The following is a 19,406-nucleotide window of genomic DNA, read 5'->3' as shown; positions in this document are numbered from 1 at the left end:
TAAGCGCTACAAACTGCAGGTCTGAATTGACCTGTGGTTTGTAGCGATCAGCAATATGGGGGGGGGGGGGGGGGTCGTGTGGGGATCACAGCTTCTCTCCCTGCTCTGATAATGTTCGCCTGTAAACAGATGTCACTGTGCTGGCCATGCCCACCTTCACTGCCGTCTGCCCTCTCCTAGGATTCTTAACTCCTTCAGCTGCACACTGGATATCTGCAGCAGACAATTCTGAGCACAGGAGCTGAATGACTAGAGAGCATTGCACAAGGTAGGGGGAATATCCTGTGTATTAGCAGTGTCATACAGCTGGGACTTGAAGTTCTACACATACAACATGCTGCAGAGTCTCTCAGCATGCAGACATGTCACTCAGGGAAACTCTTGTATCCACTCCCTTAGAGCAGGGGGAGGGACAGATTGTTTTTATTGCATGTAAACATAGGGCCAGAATTAGGACATTTTTTTGCATAAAACTTGCTTAGCTATATATTGCTTTTTTTCATAACTCAGACAACCCCTTTAAGACTTGCCAACAGAGTAGTCAACCTTTGGAGAGCATTTTTTAAAATTTCCCTCTCAATAGGCAGGTGCAGACTTTACTTCTGGGGGAAGTATTTGACCCTGAATACTTTGAAAACCTAAGGGTGACCATCTACATTCTGCAGAACCAAACCCTCCTTGGCCAAAAGGGAACCACCGCTGACTGTAGCACAATCTTCCCTGTTCTTTTAAGGACTCTTGGCAACAGCTTTGGGGGGTGGGGTTGAGGCATAAAGACCGTCTCCAGTACTGAGCCAATGCATCTACAGCCTTTGGCTGCTCCTTTCACGAAAGAAAAGAAACCCCCACCTTAGTTTGTCCGGTTGGCAAATCGTCCCATCTCAGGGACACTCCATACGGCAGAAATCTGGTTGAACACCCAGGGATAATAGTAAGTGCAGGGAGATCCCTGGGTGCCGCTCCCCATGTCTGTATACATAGTTCACATTTATTCTAGTGAAAGGTCCTCTTTAATATGAGAATGGTGGTTTCTTCCTATTGTATTCTACAGATTTGCTCACCTTTAGGAGGCATGTTCAGTCTCTGGACAGCAAAGGTTTGCATTGATCCCACCCTTAAAAGCCATAAACACTGAATCCACCTTCCATTGTTCAATGGGAAGTCTTGGCTTAGTCACCAAAAACTTTTTTTTCAACCTAGAATCTGCACCAAAAACCTGAATATGCCATCTGAATGGGCCCTTAAAGAAAAACCACAAGTCACAGCTGACTTTAAATGCTTTTATTAGGTTCATTCATATCAGAAATGCAAGTACTACATTCAAGACATCTGCTACGTTATCCATGTGGCAAAGTCCTTGTTGCTTGAACCAAAATCCATTCACTTCAATTCAAAGCCCTGGAAGAAGAAATAATTGTGTATTAGTATTCTACCAGTGGCAGGACAGCACCAACAGATGACTTAATCTGTCTCAGTGTACAAGAATGTTCTCACAGGCATTCAAACAATGTAGGTAAAATACAAAGCATCATTGACAGATTATACACAAGTTTGTGGGCAAATGCAGTAATTTACCTGATAGAAGCAAAGACTCAAACTCTCCACAATCCTAGGAGACCCTGTAAGGAGGACAGACACCAGTGAGCTCAATTCACAATTAGGAAGTTTAGGCATATTCTGTACACAGAACTCAGCAGTCAGATCCATAAGTAGTGTCATCATACACTCAGGTTTGGGATAGACTCATCATGGTTCTGCCATATGGCCAAGTATAGAAAGCCACAGCGGCAGAGTTTGACTGTTCATACAAAGTTTACCTTCAGTGATTAAGACAAAACCAGGAGTGGAGCCTACACAGATGTTTATTGGCAAAAGAAATTGCGCTTGTACCATGTGAGGAACATTGGCTCACTGACAGGACAAGACTTATTATGGTCCAAGTCGGTCAAACTAGACTTGCCTTCTGACCTGAAATCTTTACTCCTATAGGTCTTAAAACTGTCAGAAAGGTTTCAGATATGTCAACCCTTATAAATTGGACAAGGATGCATCTTACAAACTAGCATACAGTGGCCCACCAACACCCATCCCCTACAAGGGACATTTACACCATGGCATACCTGATAAGGAGACCAGCAGCCTCATCTGCCAAACAAGCCTGGTTCAGACAAGGATTTTATGATCCCCAGGACCTAAAATAAAAAAAGTCAGAAGTCAATAACTATTCAACTATTTTTTCTCAAAATATCTACTAAGCTATAGCATAGACATCAGCAAAGCCATCTGGCACTATCGTCAGAGCCTCTTCACCAGTGAGACTTGGAAGACCATCGTGAGTAAAACATCATTTGCAATGCACAGTTCCACCTCATTAACCTAAAACAGGTAGAACAGAATTACCTTTGTCATTTCACATGTCTTTAATCCACAACATCTCCATGGACCTACAGAAGATATATAGAAGATTAGACTGGTGATGTCACATGGGGGGGGAGAGAGAGATTCACACATAGCCAACTAGCTGTTGCTGATTTTTGCATGGCACGTCTACAGTACTAGTGATGAAGTAAAGGGGTTTGGCAATTCTCATTTACACATGGCAGAAACTGGCACGTTTCTGCAGACTTTACCCTTTCCCATGCCAAAAAAATAAAAGATTAAATCTGTCCAATATGCAGCAAGTTGTGTTAACCTAACCTAGAAGTTAGCTAGGGCTGGGTAATTGAATTTGATCAATTCACCTTTCTACAATACTAAATTGAAGGTTTTTTCTATAGACTTGTGGAGTTGCACTCCAGAACAGTGCAACAGCAGAAGGCAAAAAAAAGTTAACCAATATGTTTTACATACATAACTGTGCACCTAAAAACTGATACAAAAGTTGAGGAAAAAAATTAGAAAAATTGGCTGGGGGGGGGGGGGAAATAAACCTCACCCTAGTATACTTTTGAAAAAGGGCAGAAACTACTCGGAGCATTCAACCCCCTCAAGTGTTTACAGTACAGATCCCATGCACTTTATGAATTTGTTAGAAACAGGAAAGCCCCTTCATAGTTCAAAGTTTGTTAACCCGTTAAAGGGTTTATCAGAAAAATCGTTCTGTAGCTGGATGATGTTAGCGATGCCCTAATGTCAGCAGAACATAATTATATCTCCCTGCCACCGTTCACACTAAATAATATCTAATATGTAAATGAGCCCCTAGGTGCTGCAGCACCTAGAGGCTCTGTCTTCTCACCTTTTGACAGGCCCTTGTAAAGGTGATTAACATGCCATCTCCCCCATGCCCCACAAATCCCTCGCTGTCCATTTTAGTATTAGGCGCAGGCACAGTGAGTGAAGGACGGCAGCAGGAGAGTCCTTCCCTCACTGCGCCCAATACTAAAATAAACGGTGCAGGCTCAGGGCATGGAGGAGACTGAAGATATCACCTTTACAAGGGCATGCCAAACAGTGAGAAGACCGAGCCTCTAGGTGCTGCAGCAATGCCTAACTAGCACCTAGAGGCTCATTTGCATATTATAAAAGTCATTATTTAGCATGAACGGCAACAGGGAGATACAAGTAATACAGTTATGTTCTGCTGACATTAGCACATCACTAATGTCATACAGCTACAAAATGATTTTTCTGATGACAGAAACCCCTTTAAATAAGCCATAAACCATACTTGAGTCCCATGGCAGATACTACTGCAGGCACAAACAGGACTTGGGTGAACTCAGCAGTCAGATCCATAAAGCATTGTCATCACAGTTCAGGTTCGGGATAGACTCATCATAGTTCAAAAAAAGCTATACTGATTGTTCTTAGAGTACAAGCGGGAGCCAATGTGACAAGATCCAATATGATGGGTCTAGGATTAATTAATGCCTCAGTATGGAACACAAGTATAATACTTGATGTCATGGGTAAAGACAGACCCGCTAGCAACTTGAACCAGTCATCTGTAACAGCTCTTCACCCTGGTTAAAGATAGTAGCTACTACAAGTTCCTTCATACCTGAAAGTGATCCAGCTCAGTGAGGACGTCTTTTATATCTTCTCAGGACAGCTTGAGATACAACCTACAACATAAAGCTACAGTTACACCTGGGATACATAGTGTCCATGTTGCCTCCAGTGTCATGTAGAGCATCAGTAAAGCCAGTAGGCAATGTCGTCAGAACCTCTTCAATGAGGCTTGGAAGACCATCGTGAGAATGAGCATCACTTGCATTTAATACTCTGTTCACTTAATGAGCAGTGCTGGAAGTCTTACCTCAGATTCTTCATGTGGTACTGCCATGGTTTCATCTACAATTAAAAAAAATATATATCTAAAGATTATGTATATAAGACAAACCATTTAGTCCTGAGAAGCCCCTCTAACCAGACTGAACCACCATGAACTCAGCAGTCAGATCCATAGTAAAGTGTCATCAGACAGGTCAGGTTCGGGATAGACTCATCATAGTTCAGGTATATTCAATGCAGTAAACTGAAAACTCAGATTAAATGGTATATTCTAACCCCCAGGCAAGCTTCCCTGTGACCATGGGAACACATGGTGGTTATAAGACAACCAGACTTTTGAAAATAATCTTATACACCGGAAAATACTGCATTTAAAACTCAGGCTTATGACGGGAGAAACTGAACTACAAACACACTAATGTGAGCTACGGGGCGTTATTTGGAAATCACTCCTGTAGTATTGCCACCAAGGATGGTATGTGGGATGTTGATAGGAGCACACAGGCGCTCCTACTTTATTATATACTATTGGGTGGAGCTCCTGCTCCTCACTGCATTGCCACCCCAATACTGAGTGGAAGTGAATAGGCAAACTGACCACACTGTCCAGTGATCTAGGTGCCCTATCACACTCCAGGTTAACACTGGAAGATCCACACACTGGGCTATAGGACCTACAGCCACACTCCTACACCACGGCAAACTAACTTAAATTGTTAGTGTCTAATTATTGCACTGAACCCCAAGCCTGGTTAAAGATAGTAGCTACTGCAAGTTCCTTCATACCTGAAAATGTTCCAGCTCAGTGAGGACATCTTTTATATCTTCTCAGGACACCTTGAGATATAACCTACAACATAAAGCTACAGTTACACCTGGGATACATAGTGTCCATGTTGCCTCCAGTGTCATGTAGAGCATCAGTAAAGCCAGTAGGCAATGTCGTCAGAACCTCTTCAATGAGGCTTGGAAGACCATCGTGAGAATAAACATCACTTGCATTTAATAATCTGTTCACTTAATGAGCAGTGCTGGAAGTCTTACCTCAGATGATTCATGTGGTACTGCCATGGTTTCATCTACAATAAAAAAAAAAATAACAGAGATAGATATAGATATCATTATGTATATAAGCCAAACAGTTTAGTCCTGAGAAGCTCCTCTAACCAGACTGAACCACCATGAACTCAGCAGTCAGATCCATAGTAAAAGTGTCATCAGACAGGTCAGGTTCGGAATAGACTCATCATAGTTCAGGTATACTCAATGCAGTAAACCGATGGTCCCTTTACACTGGGAGCCATTCTGGACTTCCATTATAATATAACCAAGACCACAAAATATGGGTCTAATCATGGCACCCACCCAAGGAGAGGTCAAGCAGTCAGCCACTAAATGCCAGCTTTGGGTGGTTTAAATCAAAACCTTTACTTTAAAGCTATGTCTGTAGAGTCCGAAGACTCCCCCACAAGAGAATCATGGACTACACCTTTATTTTAAAGATTCTCATACTGACAACCAATCCGCAGCTGACTGACCACGGTACTAGAGACAGCCCCCCAACAATCTGATGGTGATGTCCTATCCTGAAGGCAAGTCAAACAAACTCCCAGACAACCCCTTTAAGACACCCATCCAGACTGAAGAGAAGCACAGCTTTTTCAGCTCCCTGTGACCACCATTTTACTGTGCATCAGTCAGACAAGGAGTCACACCATGTGCCATCGACTGCAGTTCACAATAAGGATGGCAGTTACACAAGAGCCAGGGAGCAGGTAACGTGGGAAGATTTAGAACCAAATACTGACAACCCCTTTAAGGGGCACTTAATGTTGATAAGTTTTCACTTCTGGGTGTTGCCCCCAATGTCTGATAGGTGTGGGCCCCAAGCAGCTCTCTTTAGATCAGAGCCCACAAAGTGAAGAAATGAGTGGGATCACACAAAGCAAGCTGTCAACACTCCCATAATAATGAATAGACACTGGTGGAGGGTAGGGGGAGATATACTAGGAATACACCCCCAAAGTGAGGGGGAGGGGGGGGGGACAACCCTCTCCCCATGATCCCCAAAACATAGCAATAAAAACACTCCACTTAGATTCTATTTAACTCAGCCCCAACCTTGGAGCAGGCACGTTCAGCACTAGCTGCAGGGAGGGAATTACACTAGTCGCAGCCAAAAGGCCTGCACTCCTAATGTAGCAGCTCCTTCGCCTAAGCAGGAGCGTACCGCAGAAAACCCGGCTCTGCTACATTGTACGGAGGCCTATAAAGAAGAACCCGCAAACACATCTCCTTCCCCCAGGACCAGAAGCGCCCCTCACCTTCCCCAGGAGCATGCTGCAAGCAAAGAGGACCTCCCCTAGGCGCGAATCGCCTTAAAACTCCCATTGAGCGGAAATGAGCTCATCACCTGGAAGTGGGCGTGGCTTTGCCCCGTTACGGTAATAGGGTGAAGCCTGGACTGGCGCGGCCATTATTGGAATCTGTGGGCGGTTCCTCGGAACTGACGTTACTGGAGAAACACTAGAGGAACAACACACAGACACCGCCATAATACACAGCGTGCGCCCCCCCCCCCCCATACAACCAGATATACCCCCTTCCCTCTGCATCCAGAACCACCCCCTGCTGTGTACAATCCCTCACAGCACATCCCCGACAATTTCAGTACTTACTAAATTAGTAAGGTTCCGCGTACTTCTGCTGCAGGTCCGAGTCATTGCCCTAGAGGTGTGTGGTTCATGTCGGTAGTAGCCGCCATATTTATGAAGCTCTGGCAGCTGCTGATCCTTAGTTCTTGGGGATATAAGCAGCAGGTCCTTGTGTGGTTTTCCTGTAGCAGTTTTCCATGCAGATGTACTACAGTATAGTCGTGTCAGGGATATTGGGGCACTGGTATTTATGTACTGAAGCTAGTGTTCTGCCACTGAAAGATAGAAGTCCATGTACTGCATGTTTCGTCACTTTGTTTCAGAAAATATGGATGGGGTAATTGAGATTCATGAATCTCCTCTGGCACTTTTCCAATTAGAGTTATGAAGGAGAGCAGTGGCAGGTTTAATCCATGCAGATGAATGTGGCACATGAGCATGAGGGTAGATACTGGCACACAACCTTCAGGGCCACCATTAGGTTAGTAAAGGCCCCTGGCAACAAATAACGGCGGCACGTATTTTTATTTTCCCTTTCTCTTTCTCTCTGCCAAAAGTAAAATAAAGTTTCAAGCTAAAAAAAAACATTATACCCCTGTTAACCCCTTTGTTATTGAAAAACTCCCCAAAAAAAAGGATACACATTTGGTATTGTGTTTGTGATGACCAGCACTATAAAAATCTACCATTATGCTGTCGGGTGTACACTATTTTACTGTATATATAGGGTCAGTTATAGTATGTAACTGTCCCTATGTACAGTGGAGGAGCTTCTCCCGGCATTACCAGTAGCGAGCGCTTCTCTCTCAGCGGCTTGTTCGGTATACAGCACGCCAGAGTACAGGAGAAGTGATAGCACTGGCCACACTAGACAGTGAACAAGAAGGAAGTGCAGATATTTATATATAAGGGTCCATTCACAAGTCCGCTTGAATGGGTCTGCAAAATTGCGGAACTGGTGCGGACCCATTGATTTCAATGGGGCCGCAAAAGATGTGTGCAGTCCGCATCTGTAGTTACGGCCCCGCAAAAAAGATGGATTATATCCTATTCCGGACAAGAATAAGCATTTCTATAACAGGGCCGGCCATGTGCGGTCTGCAAAACCACAGGCCACTATACATACAGTAATACTTTACGATATACTTTTCCCGCGGCTGCCTCGCTTGTGTGCTCCGTTTTTCTGACATCAGATGTTGGTGGGCAGAGATTTGAATATGGGAGCAAGGAGGAGGGAGAGCCAAGGGCGGCCGCTGCGGGAAGTAATACGTTTGTAATTTTCTCATCAGAGCACACTAGCGAGGCAGCCGCAGGAAAAGTCTATCCAGAGACACCAGTACTCACACAGAGTTCGCCACATACAATAGAGCCGGCACTGGTGGGTGACAACGATGATGTCAGATGGTGGGTGGAGACTTGACTAAGGGAGGCGGAGCAAGAAGGAGCCAGGAGCGAGAGGAAGTAATGTTACTCAGCGCTATGCAAGGTGCAGGGGCGGGTGGACGCACGTTTAGAAGTGCTCAGCGCACATGACCGCTTTGATGACGTCACAAAATACAGCGGTAATTAGGAAACAGCGATATCACCATATCAATGTTTTTTTAATACCGCTGTATATCGTGATACCGGTATATCGCCCAACCCTAGTTCTGCGTAGCGTGAAAAACGCAGCATGTTCTTTATTCTGCTTTTCACGCAGCCCTGGCCTCATAGAAATGAATGGGGCTTCAGTAAAGCGCATTGCATCCATAAGCAAGTGCGGACGCAATGCGTTTTTCACTGATGGTTGCTAGGAGATGTTTGTAAACCTTCAGTTTTTTTATCACACGCGTGAAAAACGCATCAAAACGCATTGCACCCGCGCGGAAAAAACTGAACAACTGAACACAAATGCAGACAAAACCGACTGAACTTGCTTGCAAAATGGTGTGAGGTTCACTGAACGCATCCAGTGCCAATCCGTGACGCTTGGGTGAAAGAGGCCTTAATATACTGTATATTATCATCTATAGTTATGAGTCTGACTGTATTATCCTGTCACGCCTTGCCCTGTGAATGTGCGGAGGTCTGTCAGACTGGCTGACTCTGTTTGTTTTGATTTGGGTTTGAGCTGGATCCACCTTCCCTCAGGTGTACTGGGTTTCATTGTTAGTGAGGCTATTTATCCCTTCCCCCAGTGGCCTGTGTGGGTTAAGATTTTTCTTGGGAGCTCTTGATGTGTGGTGGATTGTCTGCTCCTGCTCTGTTCAAGATAAGTCCTCTCCATTATTTCCCTTTGTGTGTTTTATCTAGGCCTCTAGGGAGACGCTTACTTCCTCCTGGTCTGAAGAAGCTGGTTGCCTCTTCCCTTTTCCCTACTGCTTAGGGTTTCACGCCTTATTCCACTCCTGCTACAGACACAACATCTTTTCCGGGGTGACGGTTGGGTTGAGGTACCAGCAATGACACTGGGGAAATGTCGCTCGTGTAGACGGCTAACTACACTGGTGGATGGGGCCACGGAACCTCCTGGATACAGGAGGTTCTCGATGATCTCTTCCTAAAATTTGAGGAAGGATCCTGTTCTCCCAGCCTTACTGTAGAGAACAAAACTATTATATACAGCCAATTGAATCAAATATACAGACACCTTCTTATACCAGCATCTGGTGCGTCGGGGAAACTAAATACGGAGCCAACATCTGGTCATTGAAGTCCACCCCTCCCATGTGAAGGTTATTGTCGTGGACTGAGAGGGGCTTTTCAATGACACTGGTTGCCCGTTCTGTTTGTATTTTCGTGTCTGCGTGAATGGAGGAGAGCATGTAAACGTCACGCTTGTCTCTCCATTTCACCGCGAGCAGTTCTTGGTTACACAAGGCAGCCCTCTTCCCCCTTGCAAGACGGGTGGTAACGAGCCGTTGGGGGAAGCCCGCGCGACTAGTTCGCGCGGTGCCACCGCAGCCAATCTGTTCTAGGAACAAATGCCTGAAGAGGGCCACACTTGTGTAGAAATTGTCCACATAAAGATGGTACCCCTTGCCAAATAAGGGTGACACCAAGTCCCAGACTCTCTTCCCACTGCTCCCCAGGTAGTCAGGGCAACCGACCGGCTCCAGGATCTGATCTTTACCCTCATAGATCTGAAATTTGTGGGTATAGCCTGTGGCCCTTTCACAGAGCTTATACAATTTGACCCCATACCGGGCGCGCTTGCTTGGGATGTATTGTTTGAAGCCAAGGCGCCCGATAAAATGTATTAGGGACTCGTCTACGCAGATGTTTTGCTCAGGGGTATACAAATCTGCAAATTTCTGGTTGAAGTGGTCTATGAGGGGCCGAATTTTGTGGAGCCGGTCAAAAGCTGGGTGGCCTCTGGGACGGGAGGTGGTGTTGTCGCTAAAGTGCAGGAAACACAGGATGGTCTCAAATCGTGTCCTGGACATAGCAGCAGAGAACATGGGCATGTGATGAATTGGGTTCGTGGACCAATATGACCGCAATTCATGCTTTTTGGTTAGACCCATGTTGAGGACAAGGCCCAGAAAATTTTTAATTTCGGAAACTTGGACTGGTTTCCACCGGAAAGGCTGGGCATAAAAGCTTCCCGGGTTGGCGGATATAAATTGAGTGGCATACCAATTTGTTTCTGCCACAACTAAGTCCAAGAGCTCTGCAAGAACAGCTCAAAAAAATCCCAGGGCCGAACCGATCTGAGCTGTCTCAACCCGAACTTCAGACTGGGCGGTGAAAGGGGGGAACTACAGGTGCGGCTGAAGTTGGGGACTGCCAATCAGGGTTTGCCAGCACCTCAGGGATTCTAGGGGCTCTACGGGCCTGTCTGTGCGGTGGCTTCGACGGGGTAACTATTGCACGTGCTACCGTACCAGCTTCAACTGCCCTTCTGGTGCTCGCCACTTCACCATGTTGTACGGCAGTGCTGGTACTAGGTCCAGGATGGGCTGCGCTGCTGGTGTATGCCTCACCTGTGTGAAGTTGGCACCCCATGTTCTTAAATTTCAAAAAGAAATACACCATTCGTTTGTGCTGGTTTGTGCCGCAAAAATGAACGTTTGTGCCGATTCGGTTCCTGAGATATTGCGCGTTAGATTTTTATGAAGCCCTGCCCATTTTCCACCCCATGTTCTTAAATTTCAAAAAGAAATACACCATTCGTTTGTGCTGGTTTGTGCTGCAAAAATGAACGTTTGCGCCACTTTGGTTTCCGAGATATTGCGCGCTTGATTTGCTGAAACCCCACCCACTTTCCACCCCAATGTTTTTAAATTTCAAAAAGAAATACACCATTCGTTTGTGCTGGTTTGTGACGCAAAAATGAACGTTTGCGCCGCTTTGGTTTCCGAGATATTGCGCTCGATTTGCTGAAACCCCGCCCACTTTCCACCCCATGTTTTTAAATTTCAAAAAGAAATACACCATTCGTTTGTGCTGGTTTGTGCCGCAAAAATGAACGTTTGTGCCGATTCGGTTCCTGAGATATTGCGCGTTAGATTTTTATAAAGCCCCGCCCATTTTCCACCCCATAAATTAAATTTCAAAAAGAAATACACCATTCGTTTGTGCTGCAAAAATGAACGTTTTCGCCGCTTTGGTTTCCGAGATATTGCATGCTTGATTTGATGAAACCCCTCCCACTTTCCACCCCATGTTACCCTAAACCTAACAGACAAAAAAATAAAAAAAGGCCCAAAAATGTTTTTTTTTAAATTCAAACTCGCTGATCACCCGTCCGAAGTTGATCAGCGGTGGGGTGTGCGATGCGCTAACAGTGGCCGGGCGCTAAGAGTCCCGGCCACAGTCAGCGTACGCAGAAAAAAAATATATAATATGCTTGTGCCCCAAAAAAAGTTGGGGGGGCGGGAGGGGGGCAAGCTGCAGCACACCTGGGGGGTCTAGAGTCAGGGTTAAAAACATGGGGTGGAAAGTGGGAGGGGTTTCATCAAATCAAGCACGCAATATCTCAGAAACCAAAGCGGCGCAAACGTTCATTTTTGCAGCACAAACGCAGCACAAACGAATGGTGTATTTCTTTTTTGAAATTTAAGAACATGGGGTGGAAAGTGGGCGGGGTTTCAGCAAATCAAGCGCAATATCTCGGAAACCAAAACGGCGCAAACGTTCATTTTTGCGGCACAAACAAATGGTGTATTTCTTTTTGAAATTCAAAAACATGGGGTGGAAAGTGGGCGGGGTTTCAGCAAATCAAGTGCGCAATATCTTGGAAACCAAAGCGGCGCAAACGTTCATTTTTGCAGCACAAACCAGCACAAACGAATGGTGTATTTCTTTTAGAAATTTAAGAACATGGGGTGGAAAATGGGCGGGGCTTCATAAAAATCTATCGCGCAATATCTCAGGAACCGAACCAGCACAAACGTTCATTTTTGCGGCACAAACCAGCACAAACGCAGCACAAACGAATGGTGTATTTATTTTTGAAATTTAAGAACATGGGGTGCCAACTTCACACAGGTGTATGCCTCACCACGTAATCCGACAGCGCCAGCCCCACTCTGCTGCCCTTGAAGCGGATTCTGCGCAACCTGTGGTCTAGTGACACAGGGCCGGGTACGCCTGGTTCTATCAGGGACCTCAACCTCCTCGTCCGAACTTTGGGTCAGACTGCCACTGCTTTCTACAGGTTCATATTCTGACCCGCTAGATTCATCAGATGAGGGTTCCCATTCCTCATCCGACTGGGTCAGAAGCCTGTAGGCCTCTTCAGAAGAATACCCCCTGTTTGACATTTGGGCAACTAAATTTAGGGGTATTCCCTGAGACTACCCAAGTAAAAAAGCAAGCCTGTCTTACAAATGGGAGGCTAGCGAAGTACCGGAGGCCGCTGCGGTTGATAAAAAATATCAAAACTGATTTTTTTTTTTATTTAATCGCTGCAGCGCTTGTAAAGTGCCAGCAACGATCATTGGCTGGTGACGAAATTGTTCTTCAGACCGAAATCTCGCGTCTCGCAAGATGACGCACGGATGCGTCCAGGAGGAATGAATCGACCGCCTCCAGGACGCATCCGTGCGTTGGGCGGTCCGGAGGAGGTTAAGCAAAAGACAAAACACAATGAAAACAACAATTTATTTTTTTTAAGTGGCTGGATAGTAGCAGCAGGCATAAACATCAGGAACAGGAACTTTACCAGTTCAAAAATGCAAACCACATTATTTGGTTGTTTTAGAACAAAAACAAAGCTTATCTATATGAACCAAAAACAAAATCTGTAAAACCTAGAAATGGTTTATATTAATCTAGGAATGTAGTTATAGCAAATGCAATTTAAAATCAATTCAATGTAGAGTTCTAAGGAAGAGAATTGCCTCTGCCAGATCCTCTTTCATAGAGGCTCTTAAATCAGACTTTATTATTTTTAGAGCTGAAAATAATCTTTCGACACTGACTTGGGTGGGTGGCATTGCAGTAACAATTCTGGCCACATCACTAATGATCTCTGGATAAACAAGGATGGCTTCTCCTACAGTAAGTTTCGATGAGCGATCATTCTTTAACTTCTTTTAGTACTTTAAAAAACTCCAGTTGGAATTTTTTTATTTGCACATTTACTGGTTCTGTAACGCTTATGCGACGTCGCTTTCCTTTTGCAACTTCCATTTTGTCCAAGAAGGAATCAAAGTCTAATTCTTCATTTGAAGAAGATGATCCTGAGCTACCAGTGGTGCTTCGAACTTCATCCTGTGGAGGTATTTCAGGTCGTAATCCCTTCATGCGAACTGCTACATCATAGTGCCTTTTTCCCAGTAGCAGTCTGTTCACTGTTCAACAAAATTCGGCTCATTGGCTCGACATAAATAGCTGCGAACAAGATTTCATTTTCCAGCAAAAGACTCTTCATCATTGAAGATGCAATGCCGTCAGCTATTAACCCTCCACTTTTGTTCAGGCGATATATCAGGCTCTTCCATTCCAAGAAGAATTTACCCGTGGTTATATCGTCACATTGCAGCCTCTTGGTGACAGTGAAGGGGTGAGAAAGAAGGTTCTCCAGGTCTTTTGTTTGTGTCCACTGGCTTTCAGTTAATGCAACATTTTCATTGGCAATTTCTTCTATGAAGTCTTTAAAGTCAAGCAAATGCTTCACCATTAAATAAGTGCTTCCCCATCATGTTCTTTGATCTAAAATGGCTCCTTTTCCTGCACGTCTTTTCAAAATTGCGTCAGTTACTTGCCATAATTTGCCAATTAGAGTAGCGCTCTTGTAATCCATCTCTTATGGCAAGTTGCAGTGTATGAACAGCACATCGCATATAGCAAGCTTCAATGCTTCTTTAACAAAGTTGTCTAAAAATGTCAGCATTCTCTTCAGTTTCTAAACTTCCTCCAATACTTGCAGAGCTGTCTTCCTCTAACTCTATCTGTTTGTCACTTTCTTCATCTGCGTTCATCTTCTCAATTGTGCTCAACATGTTAGAAGCGTTATCTGTCACAACCCATAAAATCTGTTCCTTTTTAATTTCAAAATCTTCCAGAACACCCTCCACTAACTTCTGAAGGTAGTCACTGGTGTGATGTGCCTGAGTGTCCTTTATTCCCAAGGTCCGTGTTATTGTTTTGTTATTTTCATCCACAAATCTAACATTAATAGCGAAATAATTGACTGTGACGTGTGCATGCATCCATTTTAAGGAAGACAAAACGTCCTTTCAGAACTTTCTCTAGTTCTTCCTTTTTACACTTGGCCTCCTCAATTATAAGTTTCCTTATACTTTCTCTTTCCAGAGACACACCAAGTTTTTTTTGCCATTTCTCCATTTAGGCCTAAAATGGCTGGCTGCGAAAAGGATAGCGGTACACTGTTCTTTACTACCATTTCAATAATGTGGTGTTAGAATTTTTCTGGTGTCATCGTTGGTAACTTTGTCAGATATAAAGAATTTTCTTATTTGTGATTGTTCTCCAGTAGATTTCTGAACATTTTTTGTCGCAGAAGTAGATGCAATGTTTTCATTGCTATCTTTCTCATTCTTCTAACACTTTGGGATGAAAACGCTGTAAGTGTCTTTTTAAATTTGATGCTCTTATAGGTGCATTTTTATCAGGCCCACTGAAACTGCTAATTTTTGCATCACATTGTTTTTCACCATAATTTTTTCTACTAATACATTGGCACGCGTAATGTTTTCCATCACTTAATAATGCAAAGTGCTCATAAACAGTAGACTTTGTCGTGTTTGTTGTTGACAGTCTTTTTGCCATTGTTTAGGATGCCTCTTTCCATAAAATAGAAAATATGTTATACAAACTGGCATATAATTAGATTTTTTTTTATATATATCAACATACAGTCTTGTAAGTTGTATGTACATGGCTTTATACATACAAATAAGCTATATAGCCCAGCACTAAACCTAGACACGATTTGTCCTATACAGAAAAACATGCACAGACATGTACTGTACACACACCACAGAGCCTACATTGTAGTACTCAGAGCATATACACAATCTGCACTATACATAAACATTCATACATTCCTGCACCACACTTACAAACCTACAGAAACCTACCTTTTATCCAGAAACATGTGCACAGTCTTCCCTCATACAGACAAGCAGCCATGCAGGTTTTAAAATGAATGTAAACACTTGCAGTTGAATCCAAGAAGCTGTTCCACCAAGTTCTTCTGAGCTCTTATAGCAGAGAGAGGTAGTTGGGCAGAAGCACTGAACGGTGATATAGTGATTTCTATACAGAATAATGGAGCAATTTCCATTATTCCGTATAAGTTGCAATCTGATCATTGCAAGTTGTGGTCCAATTGGGGACCTAACAAAAAGTAAAAAAAAAAGTTTTGAAAAAATTTAAAATATATAGAAATTCAAATCACCCCTTTCCCCAAAATAAAAATAAATATGTATAAACAAAAAATAAATAACATGATGGGCATTGCAGTGTGTGAAAATGCCCATACAAATGTCCATTAAATATAGAAAAATTTGCCAATTTGGTGAATGACGTAACAAAAGAATAAAAATGAACGTTTCGCCATTTTTTCATCACTTTATCTCCCAAGAAAACGGAATAAAAAGTTTTTTTATCTCCGGATTCGTAGTGACCTGGAGAATGAAGCGCTCAAGTCAGTTTTACTGCTGCTGTAAATAAAAAAAATTGCACATTTAAAATTTTCTGCCGGAATTTGAACTCACAACCATCTACATTAAAGGTAAGGACCTTAACCACCTCAGCATGTATTATGTATCCATATATATCAGAAGTATAATTTTATATATTTTTTAGTAATTACATATTTATTTTGTGCCATACATTCTTTTTACAATTACTTTAAAAATAGAGGCTAAATGAAACTTAAATACGCAGGGTGTCTCCCAAGCATTGCCAGTATGCATTCCGTCATAATAGAAGTCTATGGCCAGCATAACGCATCCGTCTGGTTTCCGTTATGCAGGAGTCTGGATCTGTTATGCTGGCCATGGACTTCCATTATGATGGAATGCATAACAAAATGCCTCTAAAGGCATTCTGTTATGCATTCCGTCCTTGAATTGCGTTATGGTCTGTGGCAACTGAACTCTTAATGCAATGCTGCATATACCAGAACCCGAACTTGAACTTCAAAAGTTGAAGTTCGCTCATCCTGATCGATGGGTCCTTTGCAGCAATATTTTTTAATGTTTATTTTTTTATTTATTCATCCAATTTCTGTACTTGAAAATGAGTTGTATTTTTAATGACTCTATTTGGGTTACATGTAGTTAAACAATGTTTAAAAAAATAATACATTTTTTTAAGGGGGGGTGGGGGGGGGGTCAATGGGAAAACAATGGTGCCTCTGCTTTTTCTTATTTGTTTTTACATATTTCTCTGTGTAGTATAATTGACATGTTAACTCTGTTCTTGTCATGATCAGTGTGTGGGGAGGGGGGGACTCCACACTGAACACAGGAAGGAAGGGGAACAGTAACTGGGCCTGGAAACTAGGGAAGAAACAGGTCACCTCCTAGACAACCCTAATCCGGGCCCTGACTACCTATCAATATGAATAGACCTTAAAAGGTAGGAATATTCATAAGCAGTATACCTAGGCCCTGATTTCCCTATAAGGCCCTAGAATAAGTATAGGACCACAGACAACCCATTCCTCCCCAGCTGGATGAATGGAAGTCTCTGTCTCAGGCCCAGATACAACAACAGGGAATATAACAAATACAAACAAAAGTGACACTTCTGTACAGATGGAAGAACAGGAACACCAGAGAGGATCTCACACCAGCTCAGCCAAACTCAAATTAAGCTATCAACCGCATAGTCAGAAGGGTGGGGTGAGACTATAAAGGGTAGAAGTGATGACCACTGAGCAACAGCTGAGAAAAGGGAAGTGGTCATTAACCCTATCAACAACGAATCAAGAGAAATCAAGGAGGCGTTGGATTCCTCCACGCTCAGACAATCTCCTAAGGGACCGTGACAGTTCTGCAGTACACCTTCCACACTTGTAAACACAGATGAGACTTGGCAAGAATCACTACGACTGAAACATGGTGACTTTATTTCATATGAGAAATAACATATCATTTGAAATAATGTATTATTTTATACTGCTGGGATAATGGAGAATTGTGTGTAAATACTGGATAAAGCAATACATTTAAAAACTCAGCTTTCCATATCATCCCTCAGCAGCACACTAAAGGGTTAATCTTCCTTTCTCCCTACTAGTACAGAAAAAAAAAGAATAATATTCAATTTAAAAAGAACCATCCAGGGGTGGATACTATAAAAACCACATTAAAACAACCCTCGCTCATGTTTTTTTCTTCTATCTCCTCTAGTGTGAAGTTTCCTAGGCTCAGCCCACCCCCGCTTCCTTGCTTTTGCAGCCAGGTAGGGAAAGAGCTTTCCTGTCCCGTTACCTAGGGGGGACCCTGTTGATTTTTGCCTTTTTAGGTGTTCTTTTTCAAATCCAGCTGAGGCCGCGTCTCAGGTTTGATGGGTTCGTTGTGCCTACTTTCTGGCAGGGCACATCCCATAGTGCTACATGTGTTCTTGCGCGCCGTCTTTGTTTCTGCTCCCCAGAGTAGTCTATTGTGCACATGCTCCAGTGGCTCTGATCACTCCTGGGGGCAGGGATTTCAAAATATAATGCTGCCCTGGTGTCCTGTGTTGGTGCCCAGCCAGGCAGTAGGTGTATGAGGTGAGAAGGGCATCTCTGCCCTACTAGGCTTGGGTTCCTGTGTATTTTTTCTCTAGCCTGCAAGAGGTTTATTTGTTGAGCATTTTCCAGCTCCATATGTTTTTTTTCAGATGTCATCCTCCAGAGAATCCGCTAAAAAATTAGGAGGAAAGAGAAGCACGGGATATGTCTTCAGTGCTCCTAACCACTTCCAGACAACCATCCTGCAGACATCTGTGGTCAGTGCTCTGTTTCTGAAGACGATCTCTTTGGATCTAAAACTCACTAGTTTTTAGGCTGGTTTCAAAACCAGCTTTCTGAGGTTTTTCAGGAATTTAGATCTAGTCACTGCTCCAGTAAACGTCCAAGATGGGGCTCTCCCATCCCGTCAGCATTATCTACTGAGGAGTCGGATACTCAGATCCGTTCAGAAGGAGAATTGGATTCAGATTCCAGCTCCAGTGATAGGGGAGACCCTGAGGATTTTTATCTTCTTCCAAAAGAAAAAGCTTCTTCCCTTATCAAAAAAGTCAAGAGAACAGTGGAGGGAGAATCCGCTTGTGATCACATTGCAAAAATAAAGTAGTATATTATTTTCCTAAAGCCCCTCATCGTTGCCTACTAGAGCAGCCTTTACTCGAGAACTTTATGCAGTCTGATTGGAACAAACCAGAAAAGAAGCCGGATATAGGCTCCAGAATCTATGTAAAATCTGGAACTACGGCTGATTGAGAGGCTTCCCCCCAAGGTAGATCTCCCGGTGGCGAGACTTTCTAAGAGATCCATGTTTCCTTCCGAGGAGTCCTCTCTTCTCAGGGACGCCATGGACAGGTGAGCAGAATCGTCCCTGAAACTGGTTCACTCAGCAGCAGCCGCACCTTGTAAGGCCTCTTTAGCAACTATTCCAGTAGCCCAATCCTTGAGAATATGGCTTTCAGAGCTCTCTAAGAATCTTCAGGATGAAGTCCCTAGGGATCAAATGATAGAGAATCTTCAGATTATAAAGATGCAGATATGCCCTTGGACATACTCTAGAATCCTGGCTTTGTTTACTTCGGCTAAAAGAGCCTTATGGCTCAAAGAATGGGCTAGTGACATTCCTTCCAAGAATCACTTCTGTTCCTTGCTGTTCCAGCCTGAAAGTCTTTTTGGCCACCAACTAGAAAATATCTTAGAGTCACTGAATGACGTTTCCTCAACAAAGAAGTAAGCCTAGAATCAGACCTTTCCGTAAACAATACAGAAGCTCTCCTGGACGCAATGGTGGAAATAAATTCTTTGATAAGCATCATAGGACCAATCCTAGAAGGGATGGTCCTTCTGCTCAGAATAAGTCATTTTAAGAGGGTTCCAAAAACCCT

General features: G+C 43.5%; 1 long non-coding RNA gene and 8 other non-coding genes across 9 annotated transcripts; all 9 read right to left on the bottom strand.

Annotated features, from left to right (window-relative positions):
- Window positions 1-1,266: 1,266 nt before the first annotated feature.
- LOC122926719 lies at window positions 1,267-6,612 on the bottom strand. Its single transcript, XR_006387702.1, has 9 exons — window positions 6,561-6,612; window positions 5,281-5,315; window positions 5,023-5,086; window positions 4,262-4,296; window positions 4,004-4,067; window positions 2,401-2,444; window positions 2,121-2,192; window positions 1,576-1,619; window positions 1,267-1,398 (listed from the first exon to the last, which is right to left on the bottom strand). It is a non-coding gene; the product is annotated as an uncharacterized LOC122926719 (long non-coding RNA).
- Window positions 1,465-1,540, bottom strand: LOC122929845. Its single transcript, XR_006388060.1, has one exon. It is a non-coding gene; the product is annotated as a small nucleolar RNA SNORD34 (small nucleolar RNA).
- Window positions 1,688-1,755, bottom strand: LOC122929854. Its single transcript, XR_006388069.1, has one exon. It is a non-coding gene; the product is annotated as a small nucleolar RNA SNORD50 (small nucleolar RNA).
- Window positions 2,262-2,353, bottom strand: LOC122929847. The gene has a single exon (XR_006388062.1). It is a non-coding gene; the product is annotated as a small nucleolar RNA SNORD35 (small nucleolar RNA).
- On the bottom strand, window positions 3,719-3,786 carry LOC122929852. The gene has a single exon (XR_006388067.1). It is a non-coding gene; the product is annotated as a small nucleolar RNA SNORD50 (small nucleolar RNA).
- LOC122929848 lies at window positions 4,129-4,218 on the bottom strand. Its single transcript, XR_006388063.1, has one exon. It is a non-coding gene; the product is annotated as a small nucleolar RNA SNORD35 (small nucleolar RNA).
- LOC122929851 lies at window positions 4,390-4,459 on the bottom strand. Its single transcript, XR_006388066.1, has one exon. It is a non-coding gene; the product is annotated as a small nucleolar RNA SNORD50 (small nucleolar RNA).
- On the bottom strand, window positions 5,148-5,237 carry LOC122929846. The gene has a single exon (XR_006388061.1). It is a non-coding gene; the product is annotated as a small nucleolar RNA SNORD35 (small nucleolar RNA).
- LOC122929853 lies at window positions 5,421-5,491 on the bottom strand. The gene has a single exon (XR_006388068.1). It is a non-coding gene; the product is annotated as a small nucleolar RNA SNORD50 (small nucleolar RNA).
- Window positions 6,613-19,406: the final 12,794 nt, after the last annotated feature.

Source organism: Bufo gargarizans, chromosome 2 (genome assembly GCF_014858855.1).
Source record: "Bufo gargarizans isolate SCDJY-AF-19 chromosome 2, ASM1485885v1, whole genome shotgun sequence".
Taxonomy (NCBI): domain Eukaryota; kingdom Metazoa; phylum Chordata; class Amphibia; order Anura; family Bufonidae; genus Bufo; species Bufo gargarizans.
Note: the sequence above shows the minus strand (reverse complement) of the source record. Positions and strands in the feature narration are given on the sequence as shown.